At 39.1% G+C, this 23,098-nt stretch overlaps 1 protein-coding gene and 1 pseudogene across 2 annotated transcripts in view; both read right to left on the bottom strand.

The window, feature by feature from the left end:
• LOC146467565 (uncharacterized) overlaps window positions 1-23,098 on the bottom strand; it is a 148,591-nt gene that overhangs the window by 85,096 nt on the left and 40,397 nt on the right. The gene's annotated exons all lie outside the window — the stretch shown is intronic.
• On the bottom strand, window positions 2,140-21,700 carry LOC146467567 (uncharacterized; annotated as a pseudogene). The gene is made up of 17 exons (XR_014867666.1): window positions 21,284-21,700; window positions 20,679-21,037; window positions 18,899-19,063; window positions 15,720-15,827; window positions 14,877-15,002; window positions 14,552-14,648; window positions 13,203-13,421; window positions 11,707-12,086; window positions 11,250-11,417; window positions 10,799-10,909; window positions 10,154-10,270; window positions 9,441-9,531; window positions 8,714-9,078; window positions 7,821-7,931; window positions 6,291-6,401; window positions 5,963-6,073; window positions 2,140-2,901 (listed from the first exon to the last, which is right to left on the bottom strand). The product of XR_014867666.1 is annotated as an uncharacterized LOC146467567 (transcript).

Genomic DNA, 23,098 nt, shown 5'->3' with positions numbered 1-23,098 from the left:
AAACCCAGCTTGCTTAGTGCAATAAATATACCATTTAAAAGGTCTTGGTGAGTGAAGTTCGTTTCTGGAATCAAGATATAACTGAAGGATGTCAGGTCTTATAATAGAAATCGGCTCAGGTGATAAGTGTACCTCAAACGTGTAGCTTCTTTTGTAGCTTTTAATGCAAGAATACTCTGAGATATGTGAGAGTCTGTGTATGAAAACATTCAACAAATCATTTGAGTGGTGAAGCACATCGTAGATACCAGAGGGTACCATTTTTTCCTTTGAAATACAAAGATCTTTCTAAGACCAATTTGCTGACAAAAGCTCTCTCTAATTGAGAAAATACTGACCACGTTATGAGTTGAGGACCCTCGGTAGGAAAACGGTTAAGGAGAAAACTGGGTTAATTATTTTCAAATACTCCGATCCCCTTAATTCAACCGAGCAGGAAGTTATTAACGGTTTCTGACTACAGGAAAGTGGACAAAGCCAACTTAAGCATTTATCAATTAATTAATGAGCCGCAGCAAAATTCATACAGCTACCAAAATAATTCAATATTTTATACAGAAAAAAATAAGGAGACGATCAAAACTGCAAAACATGCTTTTAAATTTAGTCCAGTGATTCAAAAAGCCGACTACGCGAAATACTAGAGAGGCGAGCGACTTCGTACATGCTAAAAGACTTGCCAGAAAGAAACCTCTGCTAGCTGAGGGTAAAAAGTTTATAATACGCTGGTAGCAAACCCTCATGCCGCAATTTTGATCGTCTCCTTATTTTTTTTTTTTTTTTTTTTGTGAAAATAATTTTTTATTTACGGTCAGTATTCAATAAGGGACTTCAGTCTAACTTTTTAAAAGAATGTAACCAAGGCGACTTCATTGCTGATTGTTTAAATTATCTTGTCCGGCCTTCGTTACTTTTGAGAGTCATGCATTTGCCTTGGAGGGATGGGGAAGGGCGTGTTGAGGGGTGAGGGGAGGGGGTGAAGGGGTAAAACTCCATGTAATAGGGTTTTAAGGATAGGCTTCGCCCGAAGGGGGTGCCCTTTTCACAATCGTGGTACGCAATAGTTCAGGAACATGCGACTTGTACACATTTTTAGCCATAACATTAATTTGATTCTTATTTTCTATTTGAAATCCATAATTGAAATTTAGGAGCCAACTCGATAAACCGTTTACACTTATGGATGACAAATGAGGACTGTGCTACAGTCTAATTCGGTACATGTTCTAAACAATCCTTATTACTTGTTTTTAAACTGGTTATTATAATAATTTCATCGAACATTGCGGCATATTTTGCGGGCTAAAATGGGGAATTCAGTGCTGCTCTAAACCAATAAGAAAGAAGAAAATAACATAGCCAGCCAATCAGAACTGGAAACCATGCAACTGTTCGCACCGTTTTCTTGCTTGTTTGACTGGAAGCGCTGCCATCTACAAAGAAATTGTTTGAGCTACAAAATGGCTGAAAAACCTAACGAAGAAGCAAATTCTTGGTCGTGTCAGCTAGATGAAGAAGACTTTTTAAAATACAGAAACTCGTGGGCTATGGTGGAAATAATGCCTGTAGTAGCTCCATGGCCGGTGGCGAGGTGAATGTAAAATTGTCTTCGTTGAGCGAAACCCGCTCTGTTTAGAAATTGCACAATTAATTTTAACACTTCGCTGTTGACAAAATTCTTTTATTTTCCTTTTGAAAACTTAGAAGCAAAGATTCTTTTGACAAATTTTGCGGTGTTCTGCCAAAGTTTTAAGTTAATGCGTGGGAGCTAAGGCCGTTAAACTAGGTTCATGGGACAAAAATAGCATTATTGGCCTTAGCTCCCACGATTCTCCTGTAGCTCAGTGGTAGTGCATCCGAATTAGTAATCGGAAGGTCTTAGGTTCGACTCCTGATAGGAGCACTCGGATTTTTTTCCGAGTATGCCTGTGTCATTAAGTGCATGATTAATACATCATCCTCATGTATTCCCCAGGCTTAACATATTCCATCACATTATTTCCAATAGTAATAGAGTTGATGTTTAGTTTAGTTGATTTTAGCCTGTGGCTCGGACTAAGATGAGCTGAGTCCGTGCCAAAAGCACATTTACGCCCGCGAACATCAACTGTATTGTTATATTAAATTGTTTTTGGCCCTTCTCAGAACTCATTTTAGCCTGTGGCTCGGACTTAAATGAGCTGCAGAGTCCGTGCCAAAAACACATTTACGCCCGCGAACATCAACTGTATTGTTATATTAAATTTGTTTTTGCCCTCGCTTACAACCAAAGGGCCCAAAACAAAAAATTTCAGTAACAAGTGTAAACGTTAACAGCGTTTTATTGATTTGGCTTCCAGTTATAAGCATCCTGTTTATATTTAGATAATTTTGTCAACTTGTTTCTTTTTGAAAGCTATTCGAATTTCTTGTAATCCTTCTACTTGCCTCTCACAGATATACCAAGGATTTTCAAGCCCTGTCAGAATCTTTTTTGAATTTGCTGAAACAGTGGAAACTTATATTCCTACCTTATATATCTGCATTACTTAGTAATGGCATCTCTATTTGGCTGATGTTGTTATTGTTTTAAAGGCTCAGAAAAATAATTCTTACAGAAAACAAAAGCAACGAAGCCTGAAAATTGTTGTCATTATATTAATTGCTTGTCATCATTAATAACGGTTGTGCCTGCACTGGTTGTTCATCTACTTGAAAAACAGAAAAGCAGCTTGACTCCCTTTATCAATTTACTATCTGTAATAATGATCGTTTCATGAGGGTACCTACAGTTGCAAGAGCAATTAATGATTGAAATACTCACTCGGAAAGGAAAACCTCCGATGTTTATGTAATACAATCCATTTGAATGTCGCCCAGCTGAATAGTGGCTCTTGCAAGATGCCGCTGCCTGCACAGAAGCTACGAAATAAAAATGTTAATAGATATGATGATTTTTCGGCACCCTAGGCTGTGATAATGAGGAACAGCACTCTAACCCCCATCAGAGCTTGTTACGGTGCGTGATTGATTCATTTATCAATTTTTAAATATTTTTTATTATGCTTGATTAGTAAGACTGCGTTAATTCAATTCGATTCAATTCAATTCGTTTATTTTGCCATTAACCAAAAAAAATTCAACATAAATACATTATACATTATAATGGTGTTGGTTATTACAGATTAGTGCAAATTACGAGAGCATACATAGACAAAATATACTTAGGAACACTCTATCCTCCGCAGAGGTTCCTTCATAAAGAAGGGAACAAAAATTCGGAAATGGGAAGAGAAACGGAAATGGAGAAAAAGGGGGCGCAGGGGACGTCTCTCTTCAGTCCCTTGTATCATGTTGTTATGTCTCCGCTCTAGTGGGAAAGGGGCCTCTGCAATGGAGAGAGTTAGAAACATGAAGGGAATGTAGATGAGTAACCTGTTTGAACGACGTCATGACTAACATCGAGAGCGATTCTTATTTCCTAAGGCACCTGGGGGTACTATTTTATCATAATTACTGTAGGCACTGGATTCCTGATTACTGGTTTGGAAAGAGAAACTGACTAGAACTATGGCCTTTCTTTGAACGTGGACTAAATACGGCACCATTATTGTCAATTAAATATAGGTCTGTTTTGATTGGCTACCTCTTATTCAAAGATATAATTGTCCTTGAGTTCTTTCGGCTGTTAAACACACATTTATGCATGGAATCAGGATTTGATGAATATGTCATATCTGGCCAATGATAAGGAGTGATTCAACAAAATGTCATCCGTGTGGGGTTTTAATCCGAACAAACTGAGTTTGTTGAAAATGTTAAGCCCTTTTACTATTTGGTGACGCATTTAAAGTTCTGTGTGGTCACCACGGATATTATCAACGGAGATGCAACCCCAAAACAAATGAATAAAAGTTTCTTCTGAAATGCCACAAAAACTGCACATTTTGGTTTTGTGTGAACACTCTAAATGGAGCTCTCTGAGTTTTGTAGATATGTGCAAAGAACTGGAGCTTGAAACAACTTTTACAATCAACAAGAGTTAACTGCGCCTGGGTTTCACATTCTTTTCGTCATTTTTCTTGAATGTCCTGAGAGGAAGTGTCTGATTTCCTCACACAGAAGTAAATAAATAGTGATTCTCCGCGACTTCAAAACTTGTTTTTATTATGGGGGCTAGGAAACAATGTTTTGTTTCAAACCTCAATTTCCTTCACCGAATCGTCAATGACGGTAATCAATGAGTTTCGTTTCCACTTTTGCTCGATGTAGTCGAGCCAAAGTACCCGTACCCGCTGAGACTGAAAGAAAGATTGCCATGAAAGTGCATGTACCAAAATGGAACGATTAGCCATGCACAGTTGCCGAACTTTCACCTTATTTTTCTTCAATTACAAGTCTAAGCTGGTTTATTTTCAAGTCTGTTTATTTTATCTTTTCGACAGCTTATATGTCCAATCGAAACCGATCGAGCTTACCCAGAATCGTCCAGTTACTTAGGCGCGTAGGCTGGTTTTGACCCGGTACCTTCGTTACTCTTCAAACGAGACAGACAGGTACATCTCGAAATTGCGCTTTTACTTTTGTCTAACTCAGTAATTTCATCAGGAAGCGGCCTGCACAATGCAGAAAATTAGAGCGTCACTAAAACAGGATAATAAAACAAAGCGAGACCGATATCTAACTGAAAGCACAAAAAGACGACCACTCAGTGTTCAAGTTGTCCGCAAAACAGAAACAATAGCCTTTCCACTTGAAATGATAAACCATAAGAAGGGATCGATTTCTTGGGCAGAAAGCAATTGCACACCTCAGAATACGAACGAGAACTTGTTTCTATAACAATATCCTATATTTTGGCAACAAATAACCATATGTATACCCGGTCTTATAAAAATTTCTAGAGCCAATGGCTTTGAAAAAAAAATTGCACAAACGGCTTGCGTTGTTGCTTGGCTCAAGTCCTTTCTTCGGTGTGACCGTAAAGAACACATCGCCAACAAGACTTAAATGTAAACGGCTTCTCTTTAGAATTTTCAGAGTTTGTGCTTTACCACAAAATACCAAAATTAAACATTCAGTGAAGGAAAACCGATTATTTTTTGCTGAAACAGAAAGTATGAATCTGTGTGAAACAAACTTCTTCCCTACAAAGAGAAAAGCCGAAAAACAGAAAAACTCGTTATAAGACTCGCTTGTACCAAGACCTCCGCCGTTTCTGAGCACGCCCACGAGACCGCCCATTATCCGCTTTGGGTGAGGTTAAATTTATTGATCGAGACTCTCACTGGTACACCTGTAGGGTCATGGAAGCTATCCACATAAGACTTCGCCCTAATAACATCAACAGGGATAGTGGAATTGAAATTCACGAAGCATGGATGCCCACGGACAAGAAACAATAGGAGAATGGTACAACAGCGAATCGCCGAGTGAACAACTTCTTGCCGGAACATTGAGGAATCAAAATGCACTAATCACAGCCGACCATCGTGATATAAATGATGCCGCCAACCAGTCGACCTGTAAATCTTCATATTAGCCCACGGCAGACGGCTGAACAGTTCAGTAGGCCTTGCTACCTAAGCTCATTTTATGCGTGCTCCTCGTTAGGTTAGTGAACGCATAAGATAGCTCCGTGTCCTCCGTTTAATTTGGTAGACGCGAAACAAAATGGCGCCGTTTTTGACGGTAGTTTCGAAACTTCGCTGAGCCACAGAAAATCGCATATGCAAGCAATTCAAAAAATTTGTCCAAGAACTTTTTAACTTAAGGTGGAATTATTTAAGTGCTAGGTGCACTTCAATTGGGGTAATATCAAATCATATGGCTGATAAGAGAAACAATTCAGGCGTCTGCAGAACTTAGGCTTAATCCAAGATTGGTCAAAGTCTAATTTCAACTAATTCGAGTAAGGTCATGAGTATACACCAATGAAAAGTGATGGTCTTCAAGGATAATAATGAGTTGCACTTAGTCTTACCTTGGCAAAATGTTCCTGCGTAAGCATTTGGACACAGACAAGTAAATTTGTACACATCATCTACGCATGTTCCACCGTTTTGACAAGGGTTGGACTGACACTCGTTTGTTTCTGTTAAGATTGTAATAAAATCAACCTCAACAAACGTCACTCGCACTTGTAAAAGTTATCACCATAAACAACACGATTAAAGTTTTAGCTCTGTACGACCATGAACCAGCTTAAACTGTCTATCAACAACGTAACTGATGAAACTAACAAATATAAGTAAGCCAACTGTCAAGAAAAAACTACTTTTTCTTGATTTTAAGCGAAATTGATCCCTCACCTTGACACTGGCTTCCATAAAATGGTTAAGGACATGCGCATGTGTAGTTATTGTTTCCATCAGTACAAGTGCCTCCATTCAGACAAGGATTGCTGGAGCATTCGTCAAACGCTAAAACGAGAAAAAAACATCCAGAACGAGAGTTATATTTTTATAAAAGATAAAAATTGGAGAGAAATTCCTCACCAAGATGGCGTCCAGAAAATTAAGCCCTCGGCCGGGTAAATGAAACTAACGGATAGAGTGGGAAAATGTGGCATCAGGATCCGGCCATTCAAAGAGCGGATAAAATGTACTCCAGCTAACACATTTTATCCGCTGGGTATAGCGACTTATCAGCTGTATAAAGTTAGCCAGTCTTTGAATTAACAATTGGAGCTAGCTCTACAATAAACAACGAACAGAAACTACCAACACACATTGATAGATGTATTTTTCAGTTAGTGGCGCAGGCATACTCAGAAACAGAAATCCTAGTTCTCCCATAAGAAGTCGAACCTATGATTATCCGATTACTAGTTCGAATGCTCTACCACTGAACTACTGGAGACTAGTGGGAGCTAAGGCCATTAAACTAGGTTCATGTGGCAAACATCCTGCATACTGCAGCTAAGATTTGAATGTCGATGTGTGGTACATGCTAAAGAAGTGTGATGTTATATTTTAAGTCTGGTGAATAAACAGAGATGGTTTTTTTTTTTTGTTGTTGTTGTTTTTTTGGTTTTTTTTTTCGCGTAAATGGCTTCAGAGGTTGTTAGCCAAGATATTAACGATAGCAGGCTCGACGACACACACAGAGCGAGCTCAGCAATCTCTCGCCTCTTTTTTCTGCCAACGCCGATCGTGATAGCTGTTAAGCTTTCAAAGCTTACGTTACTTTTCTTTATTCGGCTCTCCACCATCCCCTTGACTCCTCCTCTGCTCTTGCTACCTCTTATTGGGCTATTTTTTGCCCCAACTTAATTCACTGAAACAAATACTATGAGTTTACAAAAAGCGATGTTTACTTGATTAATTTGATACCTTAGCATTTCAATGGTTTGAAATAAACACCGCGTGAGTGGCCAAATTAACCCAACAAATGCCGATCCGTGATTCAGTGAATCCTGGCCTCGTGCATGACCGTAATTATACCCATTTCAGTCTCTCGTGCGCGAAGGTTACATATAGGCGCCGCTGTCGGCATAAACACGTTTTTAGCAATGGCTGTGTGACAAATACTCACTGTCTTTGCGAGCTCAAATTTTCCGCTGATTTAAGTCTTGGGCGTTTTTTGGAATGACGTACTGCGTAATTAGGAAAATGTTGCCAGTACGTTGAGCTAAGAATCACGATGGCCGAAATCTGATACATACGAACAGAGATGACAAAACTATACCATCTAATTCAAGCTGAGGAAATGACTCACAGCATTTTATGAAATCTTTTCAAGTTTTCGACTTCTAAAACACCGAAAGGAGCAGTTGTCAGTTCAAAACCGTGTTCCCAACTTTTCCTTACTCTTGTTTCAACGTTTGTGAGTGAACTAACCTTGACACGTTCTTCCTTTATGTGTCCGAGGACAGATGCAGCTGAATTTTCTTTCGCCGTTCACACAAGTACCTCCATTCAAACATGGATTGCTGATGCATTCGTCATAATCTAGTTTTAGAAAAATAACATCACTGAACTGAATAATTTTAATTTTACCACGGGCTACATCTATCTATACTTGACTAGTAAATAAATGTTTTGTATTTCAAACACTACAAAGTAAATGTATTCAATTAAGTTTTACTGGGACTCTTAAAACTTAGGAGGAGGTAAAACTTAGGATAATGTAGCTCACTATAGAGTTAAAAATAACAGTTTGATTTAGTCTTGAATCGTACAAAATAACTGTAACATTGAACAAATGAAGAGTTCTTCGGGTACCATGCATTAATTTAGTCCAAAGGTCCAATTAGCTCATTAACCGAAGACTTCAAAATATCACCCGAATATATATACTGTACTTGACTCCAGCGATGTCCTCATCTGCTGTCTCTTTTACGAACTCCTCGCTCGCGGAAATCAGACGTGAAAGACCAAAAATACCGTATGGTATGTAGTGCTTGCGGGTTCTAATTTTTGCGACTTTTGATAAAAAGTAGGTTTCACGAAGAGTTGTTCCCCGATCACCCCACCATCGAATCATTAGTACCACTAAGGTACACAAAGAAAAGAATCTGTAACCTTTAAGGAAAAACAAGAAAATCGCCCCGGTAAAAATTTATTCCCAGTAAAACCGTCGCATAATTTACCATACTATTCTTCATAGTTACTATGCCCTTTTCATGGTGTTCACATTCTTATTGCTGAGAGGTTAATTACATTTTCAGCGTCTTAAATGTGTGTTAAAAACCTCAGGTAGCAAAGCCAATTGTCACGGTTGGCTCATTTACCTTTCTTGCACGAGTACTGACGACAGGCAGAGCAATCCACGTCATTCCACATGTATCCATGCCCTGCCCCGAGCGTGTGGACGCAGTCCTCCCCTCTAAAGTCGTTTGGTTGGTTTTGAGCCCAGTAGCGAAATTTATCAGGACATCCATCCACCCAGCTGAACAATCCTTCTGTGGCAATGTCATTTAAACCTATCCACGCCTTGTCGCCATTGTGCCTGTGCTGGATATATACGTTTTCTTCCTGGCTTTCAATAGCAGCTAGATTAGCACCCATGCCTCTGCAGGTTATACTTGCATCTCGCATGTTTCACTGGTGAAGTAACATGAGCCATTGTAGAAACTCCAGCCGGGTTCACAGACGTCTATGGGAAATAAAACGATAATGTTGCTGTCGTTACTGTAATTTTCCCTTAATTTGAAAATGAAGTCCAACGCTACTGAAAAGACTGTTTGACGAAAAAAACAAACAAACAAACAAACAAACCCGACAACACGTTTGTGAAGATTCTGAGCCGACCCATAATTTGGCTTGCGCATGCCTTGTACGCAGTAGCTTTGGTAGACTAAAGTTTGGCAAGGTGGGAATAAAATTTCACGTCCGCAATCATATATAAAAATTTCTCCACAAGGAAAGGTCACATTTCCATAATGTGAGAAATTACATCGATTTTCAGTCAGTTCAAGAATTTCAGCGCTATAACATTAGCTAAGGCTAACGCCCTACCTGGCAAAACTGCGTAAGACACTGACAGAGGATCATGTTGTTGTACAAATAGTTCCTTCATACAGGCTCTAAAGCCCGTCTTGTTTATGTACTGCAAAGATACAAAGAATAAAATGCTTTAGAAATTAATAATATGCAAATACTACAGTGGAAATAAAGTAAATACAGTAGAACCCCCTAGGTAATACGACCACCTCGTTATTGCGATCGACCACTTGTTTGTGCCCCGAACGAATCAAAAGTCCAGTCATTCCCTTAGATTTACAACTTCATTAATCCGACCACCCCGTTATTACGTTCACATCCGTTTACGTCCAGAAAGTGATCGCATTAAGGATGCTCCCCTGTACAACTAAAGAGAACGTCTAGCTGTTCCTATAGTTGCTCAAAGCTGACCTCCCGTTTTCTTGGTGTGAAGTCACTAAAGAATAACTATACGCCCCTATATAGGAAGCCAGTTCATCGCAAGGCCTTTCTCGCCTCTATAATACCCTCACCCGTTCAGCGAGCTAGGATCAATCCTCAAACCAAGGATCTCCTCGCCTTACATGCTATTAACTATTACTCTACACTGTATCTTCACATCTTTCTACGTTAACTACAAAACACAAATGAAGCTAAGATTGACTTTCAAATGCTGCCGTTTGATATCTCTCCCAGAAAGTTTTCATTTCCTAGATACATGTTGACAAAAAAGAAAAGTAATATCCTACCTCAACCCATGCTGAAATGGAGTTGTACAAAGGATTGAGATTTCCTCCGCTTGTTGAATGGTTTGCTGACACTAAGACTTCGGGAGAGTCATTGTAATGCTTCTTAAACACGACATCCTAAAGGGAAAAAAAAAAAGAGAGAGATTTCAACTGCTCGTGAATGACAGTTCAAAATAAAACCGGCCTTGGCAAGTTTGGAACATTTTAAACAACAAATGAAATAAACAAGCAAACCAATTAATCAAGCTATTATAAAGTGGAGGATGGAACAAAAAGAAAGAAAGGAAGGAAGAGGGAATGAAGGGAAGGAAGGAGAGAGAAAAAAGAAAATGAGAGATGAATGGTTAGGATTACTGTTAAGAGTTGAGAATGTATGAGTGGGCAAGAGTACATCTGAAAGAAAACGAACAGAAGAGCGAATGAAAAAGTAAACGAAAAAGTTAGTGCGCACAGGCGTAAGTGCGTGTTTGTATGCGTGGATATGGGTGTGTGCATGCGCAAATGCAGCCGCGACTGCGAGCGTGAATGTATAGATGCGCGTGGGTCACCTAAAAATGACGCTGCAGCCGCACAAGAAAACGTGATAGGTTGTAAAGGTAGATGGAGAACGTAACAAACCTGTGAGCAGAATAATGACCTACGTACCTCACAAAAAGCATAGTTGAAATCTCGGGATGGCTTGTTCGAATTGGAGAAGTATATAGCCCCATGCTCTCTAAACAGAGGTCGATGAAGCTCTTCAAACGCTATCCAATCCTATAAAGAAGCCATCGTTTGTTCTTACGTTAACGGCACTTTTCTGAGAACTATTTTCCAAGAGCAAGAGTGATCCTCTGTCCTAACAATACCCAGTGCAAGACTATATAAGTCAAACAGCACAATATTTCTTTTTGTGTTATAATGGAAAATACGGATGTAAGATAAAACATTAAAAACGTACTTTAGTAAAACTCAAATAACAACTGTCCTCCAACTGTACCATCCAACAAAGAGATAAATTGAGTGCAGTTTTTCATATAACGGGCTTCGGCTGAGTTTTGACGCGAAGTTTGAACTTGAAGAAATTATAAAGAGAGTAACAACTTAAACCACTCACAACATGAATACTTTGGTGAGCACCATCAAAGTTCTGTAATTCTCGAACGCAGATCTTGAAAGACGTTTTCGTGATATCTTCTAACCACACAGAAGATGCATCGTGCTTCACACCACGCCTTTCATGCTCCGCTGACACTAGAACTGTGGGCGTCGACTTAAACTTGCTCTGTAATCAAGGACAACAAAAAATGACCTCTATTTCAACGGCAATGTGAATATTTATGCACATCAAGGCGGTAAATGAAAATTTATTTCACCTAAACCGAACTCAAATCTTGAAAATCTCTGATTTTTGGCTAAAGTTATGATTTAATTCACCGTACTTTTTCCCATTACGTCATTTTTTTTTCAGTACTCTGAGTAAGCTAGTGTTGAGGTTTGTGTTGCAACCACCGGAACAGATCAAAATTTGAAACTCAGTTTCAAAAACAAACCAATAGAAGTTTGCCTCCTACCGAGGGAAGTGGCACTGTACGACAACTCGTTCCAGTCCACCAAGTCGGCATGTCCATTTCACCAGACACTCCCCCGTCAGGGGCCCCCTGGTAGGCAAGCCAGTCAACTGTAGCAAACGTTTCTCCATTTCTTTTCTCGTTTCTTCCAGCCTGTGTAACACAAACGGTAAAATTGTTCTCCATGATTTCTTCAACCCAGGCAACCACAGCTTCGTGGACATATCTGGGATCTGAGAAGTTCACGTGATTGACGGAAACCTGTATGTGAACCGGTTTGTCAGGATAAAAGACGTAAGGAGCCAGTGGAACTTGTTCACAAACTGCTTCAGCCCAAACTGGATTGTGGCGGAGGCGATGGCGGCCCTTTTGCGATGGAAATCCTGGAAATAATTTAACAACATTAACTCAATTCTTTCTTATAATAGGACTACAATACTGTTGCCATAGGTATTGAGGGTCAAGTTGCCATACTTTGCTTGAGCTTCACCAGGCTTATGCGCCTAGAGATTGCTGTCAGATTCATTGGAGTGAATCAGTTTATAATGATTCAAGTGAATACAGCAAATTCTGTAAAAATCTTCATATTACTTCACATCTTCATTTTGCTGTGATATAGCTGTCGTTTAAGGACGTTGCCTACTTTTGTTACTGCACATACATTCTGCGCATCTGGAGATACTCGGGTTTCCTTTGGGTGGTACTTGCTAATACAGGGGTATTTTTGCGCGGTTTAAAGCAATGCGGAGAAAGCAGAACTCAGCAAGTGCTCTTGGTATCCAAAATGAAAATTGGGTGGTAACCATTTAAGAGATAATAAAGCTTCAATTTGGAAAAATAATGCCATACACTGCTTTGTGTTTTACGGCTTTTTAGAATAATTGTGGCTTAATTATTTTTTAACTAAAAATGCGTCGTTAGCCCCAATTTTCTTTTTGGATTCCAATAGCCCTTTTTTACCCCTTTTCTCGCATAGTCATAAACCGCGCAAAAATGTTTTGGTATTAGTGGTCACCGTCCTTAAATACACTGTTTGGAAGTTCACGCTTCTTATGTCGATTCTCATGATGACATTCGTTAGAAGCTGTAGGTTGTATAGTCGTTGATTTTTTTTCTTTAGTTCCGTGTAACTGTTACTATCCACTTTTAATTGCTTGCAATTGATTGTCCCTTTGCACAACCAGTAGCCATATATAGCCACTTAATCTTAGAGCTTTCTGTAGTTCAGTAGTTTACACGAAGAGGTTTTACTGTTTTCCGAATATTTTTACTGTTCGTCACGTCGCAATTTTAACAGATCCAGTAATGTCCATATGTTATACCAAAGTACGTTTTATGCACCATCTCAATATAATGGGTTTGTAAGATTCTGTCGAAAAGGATGAGCACGACAAGTGTCTTTGTAAGCATTTCCATTTTTAAGGGAAATAAATTCCCTACCCTGGTAACTAAAGGGTTACAATACCTCTATGAAAAGAGAGTGAATTCAGCGATGTTACCTGTACAGTCACCCGGATGATAGACAGTAAAGTTTACTCTCAGATGGCACATTTCTCGCTGGAACACACACACGTTTTCATATGTGGTACCATTAGAGGAACACACAGGCTCTTCATACGACGGACAGTTATCCACGCATATGCATTGCGCGTCCCTGGGACCAAATGCCTTACAAACGGCAAAGTACTTACAGGAAACATTGATGCAAGGATCAACATCTGTATAACATAAATTAAGAGATGTGACGGTATATTTCCAGCCTGATGAATGAATGAGAATGATGATTATTCAAGAAAGTGACGCAGGCATACTCGGAAAAAAGAAATCGGAGTGCTCCTATCAGGAGTCGAACCTAAGACCTTCCGACTACTAGTTCGGATGCTCTACCACTGAGCTACAGGAGACTCGTGGGAGCTAAGGCCATTAAACTAGGCTCATGGGACAAACATCCTGCATACTGCTAGGATTTGAATGTCGAACGTGTGGTATATGTAAGAAATGTGATGGTATATTTCCAGCCTGGTGAATGAATGGCCTTAGCTCCCACGAGTCTCCTGTAGCTCAGTGGTAGAGCATCCGAACTAGTAGTCGGAAGGTCTTAGGTTCGACTCCTGATAGGAGCACTCGGATTTCTTTTTTCCGAGTATGCCTGCGTCACTTTCTTGAATAATCATCATTCTCATAAATTACGAGGTAAAGGAATAAGGAAAAAGAAAGTGATAGAACCGATAATAGCCCGCATCATAAAATCATTGTCATTTTACGAGGGTTTAGATAACATCACTGGGCGTCATGTGAGCAAACATGGATAATGTCACACTGCATTTCATCACAGTAAGTAATTGTCTAAGCTTTGTTCGTGGTTTGCATGTACGTCAAAACAGAACTTGCAAATTTTTCCCGCCTTAAATGTTTCAAGGGCACCAGACGAGAAAATGTAAATAAACCCTTCAAAGGTTGCGTTTTCTTACCTTTCAAACTGATTATTTGTGTAGCTAAACACACTTCTATTCATTCACCTCAGAGCTGACCTTTTAAGTAGCTCAAACTTTCAAGGAACAGAAGCCCATCCCCGGAGTTTGCGAGCTGTTTTTGGCTTTCCAAAAATCCTAGCTGACCTTTTATTACACGCTTAACGACGTTATTGTATTTGTCTGTTCAAAAACTATTATAGCAGAGAAAACTCAGAATTTCCATCAACAAAGGCCTTTTGAAGACCTACTTCACTTAAAAGAATCGTTGAGTGTCCTTGTTGTTTAATACACCAAGTAATACAAGCATGTGCATTTTTTCAAAGGTGTACCCATTTAGTAATTTAGTTGTTACAGTAACGTAACAACTTGTTTACCTCCAATAACTGCGTAATCAACTGTGACCGGATCATGTTGGCTCTCCATTCCTTGCAAGTCTTTTATGCACACGCGAACATAAGAAACTGTTGTTTCCTGTGATAAGAGCAGAAATGAACTCAAATAAGTAAAATGGCGATCAATGCTCTGAGTGATAACTTTCTTCAAGGTTTCAAGGTTGAAGACAATTGTATTTCATGAAACGAGCGGAATAGCCGCCGGGTTTAACATGTAGTTTGAAAGTTGTGTATTTATGCGACGGTTGTTTATACCGAAGGTGCTTTTCCTATTCAAATCTACTTGTCAGTAAAAATGGTAACTAACCTCGTTCTAGGTGTTAAGGACGTTGTTTTCCGGCTTGACTGAGTACACGTTCTTGCTATCGTATAGATGATTGACTGTTACCATGACAACAGGAGGTGCATAAAACTTTTCCGTAAAATTAAACACCTGTGACAAAGAAAATGCAAAGGCTAAAGGTCTATTAGTGTCCTGAGAGATGTAAGCGTGACAGCGAAGTTGATGACGTAAGTTAAAGGAAATCCTAAAATTTGCTTTACATTTACAGGTTATACTTTGGGGTTTTTAGAACATTCGCGGTATATTTACAGTTTTAGTGCCAGATATTTTTCATCTATTTTAATTTCTAAACTAACTTACTTAATATAAGTGTGCGTGTGTGTGTGTGTGTACGTGTGCGCGGTCAAAGTTAATTACCATAAGTCCATATTGTAATTCTAATATAAGATTAGTTATTTTAAGTGAGGAAGCCTGACTTGTTATAAGCCTCGTGGTTTCTTTCAGGTTTTCTGGCCATTTATTTTCTTTCATCAATTTTCTTTATTTTTCTCTCCATCTGTAAATGTTGTGTATATGGCAAAATAAATGTTATTGTATTGTATTGTATTGTATTGTATTGTATTGTATTGTATTGTATTGTAATTTCAGACGTGAGATCATAACGAAATAGTGTCCCATCGTGTCCTCAGAACGTTTCTTTGATATCTCTAAATATTAGTGACCTAGTTGGGGAGGAATCAATACCTTACATGGATGGGGTTATTTTTTGGTTTGTTTGTTTGTTTGTTGTTGTTGTTGTTGTTGTTTTTTTTTTTTACTGTTTAAGGTTTGTAATAGCAAACAGAAACTAAAAAGAAAAATCATTACCTTACAGAAGGCGAAGTTGTCCTGTTCCAGGGGAGCCCCACTATTTTCAAACTGGAGTTTTCCTTGGAGAGTCAACTGAGCAATTCCCTGTGAAAATGCCGACCAATCCTGAAAGAAAAAGTTAAAAAAAAATTGCTTAGTTACATGTTACTAATAATTTATTTTTGTCAAATTTGTCAAATTCGTTCCTTTTGACCTTGTGGTTTAAGTGTTAAAACAGAACTAAGGAAAGGGGCTGGGGGAAGAGTTCTTTCCTCAGTAGAGAATCGATTTCGACACTATATCTTGAACTCCACAATACTAATTATCTTTTTCTTATTGTAATTTATTTTCTTTATTTTACCAATAATAAATAGCTACTTACAATACTAACAATACTTGCACTACTGACAGTACTTACTACACGTACAATACTAACAATGCTGACTCTAGACAATACTTTCAATACCTACATTATTTACAATACTGACAATATTCCCGATACTTTTTAAATTAATTAATTTATACTTGCATCGCAGTACAGTTGTGACACTATTAATGTCACACCACAGTTACAGCAATCACGTCAAATAAATACAACACAGAACATCTTTTGCGGAAAATTAAATTAAATTATAGGAGGAAAAAAATACGTGGCTTAAGGAAGCAAGGCTGAGAGTATCAATTTTAACTTCGTGAAAGGCAAATTATACGAGACAATTTGATACCTCCCATCACAGGAAGGAGGTTAGAAAAGTAAAAAAAAAAAAAAACTCTTGTATATCAGGGTCCTTATCCCGCATTTTGCTAAATCAAATAAAATATCTTGCAATTAAGAAAAAGAGGTGCACCTGTTTTGTTTTTTGTTTTTGTTTTTGTTTTGTTTTGTTTTTTTTGTCTTCTTTGATGCCTATTTTCTACAAGAAATCATTTGTTGTCAGTCCGTCTGGGTAACAATTTTAAAGGAAAAGTAATCGGTCTCGTTATTTTGGTGCACCTGAGTAAAAAGGCCGTAAATTGACTCCCAGTTGAGCGTTTCGTGACTTTCCAGTTCGCAGTCTGCGGACCATTTTTTCTGACTTCTGAAAGGAAATTGTCGCTTAAAAGAAAAAAGCTTTTCCTACACTATCTTATTTGCTTTATGAGATTTTAAAAGCTTTGAGAGAAAGCTTTCGAAATTGGCATTCCTAATAAGTAAACAGTTTCTGTTGTTTGCCTTTAGGGATTTTAGTGCAGATATCAGACTTTATTTTTCTATACATTGTGACACTGCCCAAATATGGCTACCTTCATCCTCTCTTGGGTCATGGTGAACTCAATATACGTCGTTCGCACATTACAGATATCCTGCAATATACGTAATTTCGTGTCACGGGAAAAAAAATATATGTCAGAGCGCTTTCAAAAAGTAACGACCTCGCAAATACACCTAATTATTAATAACGCTGTTTCATAAAACACAACGAAGGCAACCAAGTTTGCTGTCAAGATTTGTAATGGTTAGTGTAATAACTTTTACTGTTTACCTTTTTGTTTATGAACTGCATGGATTACAGTTCAGCAAAAGGTTTTTTTTTTTTTGCGAAACTTTTGTATTGTCCCGTATTATAGCAAAGGCTCAGAAATTACAAACAGTATTTTCTTATATTGATTCGTCATCTCGCAACAATTAAACAGAGTTCTTGACTCGTCTCGAAGAAATGGAAAAAACCACCTGAGAAAACCGAGCTCGCAACGAGTGCCTCGAGAAATTTTATCTCTCTGGTAGACAAAAAGATAGAGGGAGTACAAAGCAATTACTTTTAGAAGCATCAGAGCTGGCTGAATAAAACTGTGTAGTATCATAACAGATCCAGAGTTCTTGCAAGCAACAAGGCACTAGATGCGTTTGTCGAAACACCGAGGAAAGATGGTGAATATTGCTTGTGCAGTAAACAAAGAAACGCTCACCCGAGAAATCGTTGAAAACTTTTTCTGTTCAGCTCAATTCTGCAGACACAACAAATCATTCGCAACTTCAAACTGTTTGTTTTCAGGCTATAACTTTGTGGAAATGTTTGCCGGAGCGATTGGCGTACTAGACGAGTACGCAATTTTGATACAAGTTCGGTCAACTCTCTCGATTTCATTCAAACTTGAACAAAGCTGGTTGGCTGGAAAACGAGGAATGCGGAGTGCGGAGTGTGGAAAATGAGAAGTATGGAAAATGAGGAGTAAAGTTTGGAAACGCTACATTGACGATATCTTTTTTTTCTGTGGGACACTGGTAAACACGATAGAGAACGTTTCATCGAACAAGCAGACTCATATCATCCAACAATCAAATTTACGGCTGAAATATCAAATGCTGAGACTACATTTCTGGACACAGTTTTATACAAAGACAATCAGTTCCATCATCATTCCATACTGGATATTAAAACACATTTTAAGCCGACTGAAACCTCTTAATACACGCATTTTTCCTCTAGCCACCCACCAGGAGACAAAAAAGGATTTGTTAAGGGCGAAACCCTAAGACTCCTACAAACAAACTCCTCAAAAATAACATTTGAGGAAAATATTACGATAATCACGACTCCTTGCTAGAGGCTACCCAAATAATCTGATTGAAAAATTTTATTGGATGTCAAAATTACAGAAAGGTCATCGGCATTGAAGCAACACCCCCAACAACACCCCCAAAGATATATTGCCTTTCGTAACACAATGTCAACCATCAGTGCCCAGCCTCAAACATGTTTTTGAAAAATCTTCAAAGAGCCACCACTAATTTCCTTCAAAAAAGTAAAAACTCTAAATGACATGCTTGTGATAGCAAAAACACAAAAAGGTTACACTTCAAAAATGTTTCCATTGTGAGACGTTGTGCAGGCCTATCACCCCTTGTTATTTCCTTCTGAGTTACAAAGAAAGTTTAGAAGCCCTCAGGGAAATTTAACCCCGTAACAGGACGTGTAAACTATCCAGACTAGAAACGTTTTAGTTTTACACTTCCGTTTTGTTTCATTATTCTTTTTTTAGAAGCCCTCAGGGAAATTTAACCCCGTAACAGGACGTGTAAACTATCCAGACTAGAAACGTTTTAGTTTTACACTTCCGTTTTGTTTCAATATTCAACATAAAAATGCTTAGAAATATTTTACACGTGTGGATTGAGGTAGGCGTAAAGCTCAAGTTAGCATAAAGGAAAAGCTTACCACTTGCAGATTCTGATGTTTTCCGTCAAATGTTTTCACTTCGCGGATACAGACTCGGAAATAATCTTCTCGTAATTCTTCTATCCACAAATTCATGGCGTCCTGTTGTCTGGTGTTGCCAGCGTGACGTACGGTGGCAAGTACTTTAGGGACAGAAGGAAATCGCTTCGAAGGAAGAAATAGAAGATTTGTTAAGGGTTTAAAGAGAGCAAAAAATACCTTCAGATACAGAAGAATTCTTCTGTGACTTTGAGTTACAACAGTTTGGTGGCCCTATTGTTTTCCGGGGCAACCTTAAGAAAGATGACTTGTCTAAATATTTAAAGGTGTCTGACACTTTTACGTAATTCCGCAGGATTGAGCAGGAGAATTGTTTTATTATTCAACACATTGCTAACAAAGCGCAGGTTTATAGAAAAAAGCTGGAGGCGATCTTTATTTGTTAAAAAAAGAGACTCGTAACATTTGGCCGCGCAAGGACGTGCATGAATGAAAGTAGCAGCTTTGTTGGTTGGATGGAAAATGAGGAGTGTGGAGTACTGACGGAGTGCGGAGTGCTTTATTTAAACCTTTGACCTTTTTTTAGGCAATACAAAATAACATCTTGTCACGAAAAACATTTAGTTCTTTTTACATAGGACAAAGAAATCACAATTCCTCCCGATTCCCATCCTTTACTTTCCGACCCTCACATTCTAACAAGGAAGGTTCTAACTTCCATTGTTATGTGCAAAAAATCGCTCTTTTACATCCTTTCGATAATAAAGTAGGACTTATCTAACAAATAAAAAGCACTTGAGTAGCTTATCTTCCTGACCCACCCCCTCCCTCTTCCCCCAACTCCCGGCCCGACAGAAACGTGCAAACTCCCTCCCCTAAACTCCAAAAAAAGACGAGCTAATCGGCACGGAAAGATAAGATGATTTAGATGAAAGACTCTTATCTAAATGTAGACTTACCTTCAATTTAATTAGAGTAAAAACTGTTATCAAGTCAACTAATACCTAAAACAATGATAATCCTTACTTTCGGTATGCAAATTAAATTTTCCATAACTGATCCAAGAATTGATTAGGTCAAGTATTGCTTAAGAGAAGGGGTAAAATTCATGAAACATTTAATCAAGCGAAAATTATATACAACGTTTTAGAAAATATGAGGGCATTATTTTGTGGAGACGCCAAAAAAAAAACAAACCCAAAAGAGTTACAAGCCATGCTAATCTCAAAGTCTATGCAGGGCATTAGCTACTCGCCGTCATCAGTGTATCTGCCTGCTCCGCCCGGGGATACCCTGAGGTGGATTGACGTTCTCTCCAGAGGGCCGAGTAGTAATACTACTGGTCACTTCGTGTTTGGGGGGTTTGGCTCGGAGTAGGCAGTTGTCATCTTGAATGTGAGCCCTCAGGTCAATGAATCCGTTTATAGTTGATTCATACGAAATGGAATTTAAGATCCAAACTGGCGTGAAACACGAATACCACTGCTCTTGGGTATTTGCCAAATGCGACTTAAATGTGAGCTGGAATTGTTTTCTGTCTGTTTTTTTCGGCTAAAGAGTCGAGACGTTTTAATTAAATGGCAAAGCAACTCCCCTCTTATTTTTCAGCGATATAATTTACAAGTACTTATGGAACAGGGATGGAACAGGTAGCTAGGTATGATGTCACGCTGGTCATTGTTAATGCCAAATTCTAGAAAAAAAGCTCTCCAATTGAAATGCTACTTCCTTTGTGTTTAATGAAATTTTTCTTTACTAACTTATCAAATGGGAGTCATACCTGTGCATAATCAACCCTTTCACATTGTGTTCCGCTGGTGAATGCATTGAAGGAGGCGGTGCCGTCAAGTGCTCCAGAAGGCGTGCCGCGAAACGCAACCCAGTTCACAACAATGGATCCATTTGAACCAAGGCCTGATTCCAACGCACAGACGCGGAAATTATTCTGCGTCACTTCTGTTGACCACGCTACTGCTGAATCATGAACAGTGGGCAGTTCATTTTCATGGCTGATGGATGCAAGAACACGAATGTTGCCCGAGGTGGAAAATACCTGAGGGTATTGCACGGTTTTGCAATGGAGCACGTCAGGATATGACACGGTGAAGTTGACCTTTCCCTGCTGGAACACAATTTGTCCTAACGGAAAATTATATGAGAAAATGTAGTTTAAAACAAAGATATTCAAAAGAGAAAAGAAATGAACCTTCGGGAGCAACGAATGACTTTAAATTCTCCTGTGACAGATCCAAACTGGCGTGATCGTTTGAGTATCAGAGCCAAACGCATGGTTCTAACATTTCAAGTTGTTCAGTTCAAGAACCGGACCTTCAAGGCTAAAACGAATTGCAATTAGTGGAAAGAAAATAATTACACTGGTCTCACCTTCGGCCAAATAGGGAAAAGCGCACAATATTAAGAGTGTAGCTAAAAGCTGTACAGCTGGGAACACCCCCATTCTTGCAGAGGAGAAGCAAAACTGCAGTAACAAGGACTCCGACCTTTGCGTTCTGGGTATCGAACACGCCACTGATGAAATCTCTCATCGAATTTGTATATAAAGGGTCCATGTCTTCAACTGACGAAAATTAATATTCTCATTCCTTCTTTCCGGGTGAAAGTTTGGGAGAACTTAGGAATTTAACAAGGCGGAAGTAACTAAGAAACGAAGCGACAAAGGTAAGAATATATACAGTGTCGTAGGGTGATCAGTTTCGCAGAGGTCCGGAGAATATAGACTATGATCAATCAGTCACTGAGCTGATCAATCACCCAGTCAAACGACGTATCAAATTTATGGAAAGAAAAGTAGGTAGAATTGGGTCAAGGAATTAAATAACCTATGGGAAATAACTTCACGTTTATGTTAAAAATAGCAAAGGAGCAACCGCATGACATTGACATTTAACTGTTTATATTTAATCTACGGTGAAATGCCCTAAGCTGGCCCTAAGCTAAGCAGTCTTAAATCGGATTTTCTATGATGGATTTTTGCCAGCTATTATCAGTGCTCTTGAAATGTTTTTTAAGCTAGCATAAACATAGCACAGTCAGCCTTGTATTAAGCGGACCCCATAATAAGCGGACACCCTCTGCTAAGCGGACAGCAACACAAGTCCATTCTTTTTTTACCCACGTTTACTGTAGAAAACACCTGTATTCAACGCACCCCCGGTACAGGCCCGCAAATGATCCCCGGACCGGAAATGATCCCCAAATTGAACCGCAAATGATCCCCAGACGGGAAATGATCCCCAAATTGAACCGCAAATGATCCCCGGACGGGAAATGATCCCCAGATTGGACCGCAAATGATCCCCGATCATATACATGTTTATACAGTTTATAGGTAAACTGTTCTGTTGTACTGTGCTGCTATATTATAATTTTTAAAGTTGTGAAATTTGCATGCAGATAGTTTAAATATAACGACTGGTGTTATTAAAAAGAAATGATTTCTATAAAGTTGAAATCCACTGTCCAAATTTGAGTCCATTCCATTCTATACTTATGGTGAGGCGACCGGGGATCATTTGCAGTCCAATCTGGGGATCATTTCCCGTCCGGGGATCATTTGCGGTTCAATTTGGGGATCATTTCCGGTCCGGGGATCATTTGCAGGCCTGTACACCCCTCTATTAAGCGGACGCGGACACCTTAAACTCGTCTTTTATGGTCCTTTCTTTTGTTAATACAACTGGTAAATAGGCATGAGCAAAATAACGCTACCGTGAAATGAGCCTTGCTCATTTTTTATATTATTTGTTTTACAATTTTTTGCTGATTAGATCCTTCACTACAGGATCTGGTACTTTTATTTTGTTTCGGTGGCCCTTGCAAACACAGTTAGTTACTGGTTTCTACTCTTCATATGAGGCCGACCGGGCTGGCTCGGTTCCGAGATCGCGCCTTGCCACTCTTTTCTTTTCAAAAATTTCAATGTGTTCATATGAGAAGGCGGGCTGGCCGGCGCAAAAACCGAGATCTCGGTAACTGGGCTAAAAAATTCCCATATGATCACTCCATCGCGGATACCGGCGACTGTCCGTGACAAAACATTTTCAACTGCTCATGGCGTGTAAGGTCGCTGACAAGTCGGGACGCGTATTTTGGGGGCCTTTTGGACATTTTTCATCATCAGAGGTATCATTCCCAGCTTCCTGCAGAACACAGTCTTCGCTTGCTTCTGAGCTGCTGACT

Source organism: Pavona decussata, unplaced genomic scaffold (assembly GCF_977016875.1).
Source record: "Pavona decussata unplaced genomic scaffold, jaPavDecu1.1 SCAFFOLD_134, whole genome shotgun sequence".
In the NCBI taxonomy this organism is placed as follows: Eukaryota; Metazoa; Cnidaria; class Anthozoa; order Scleractinia; family Agariciidae; genus Pavona; species Pavona decussata.
The sequence above is the reverse complement of the archived record's forward strand: the minus strand, read 5'-3'. Positions and strand labels throughout refer to the sequence as shown.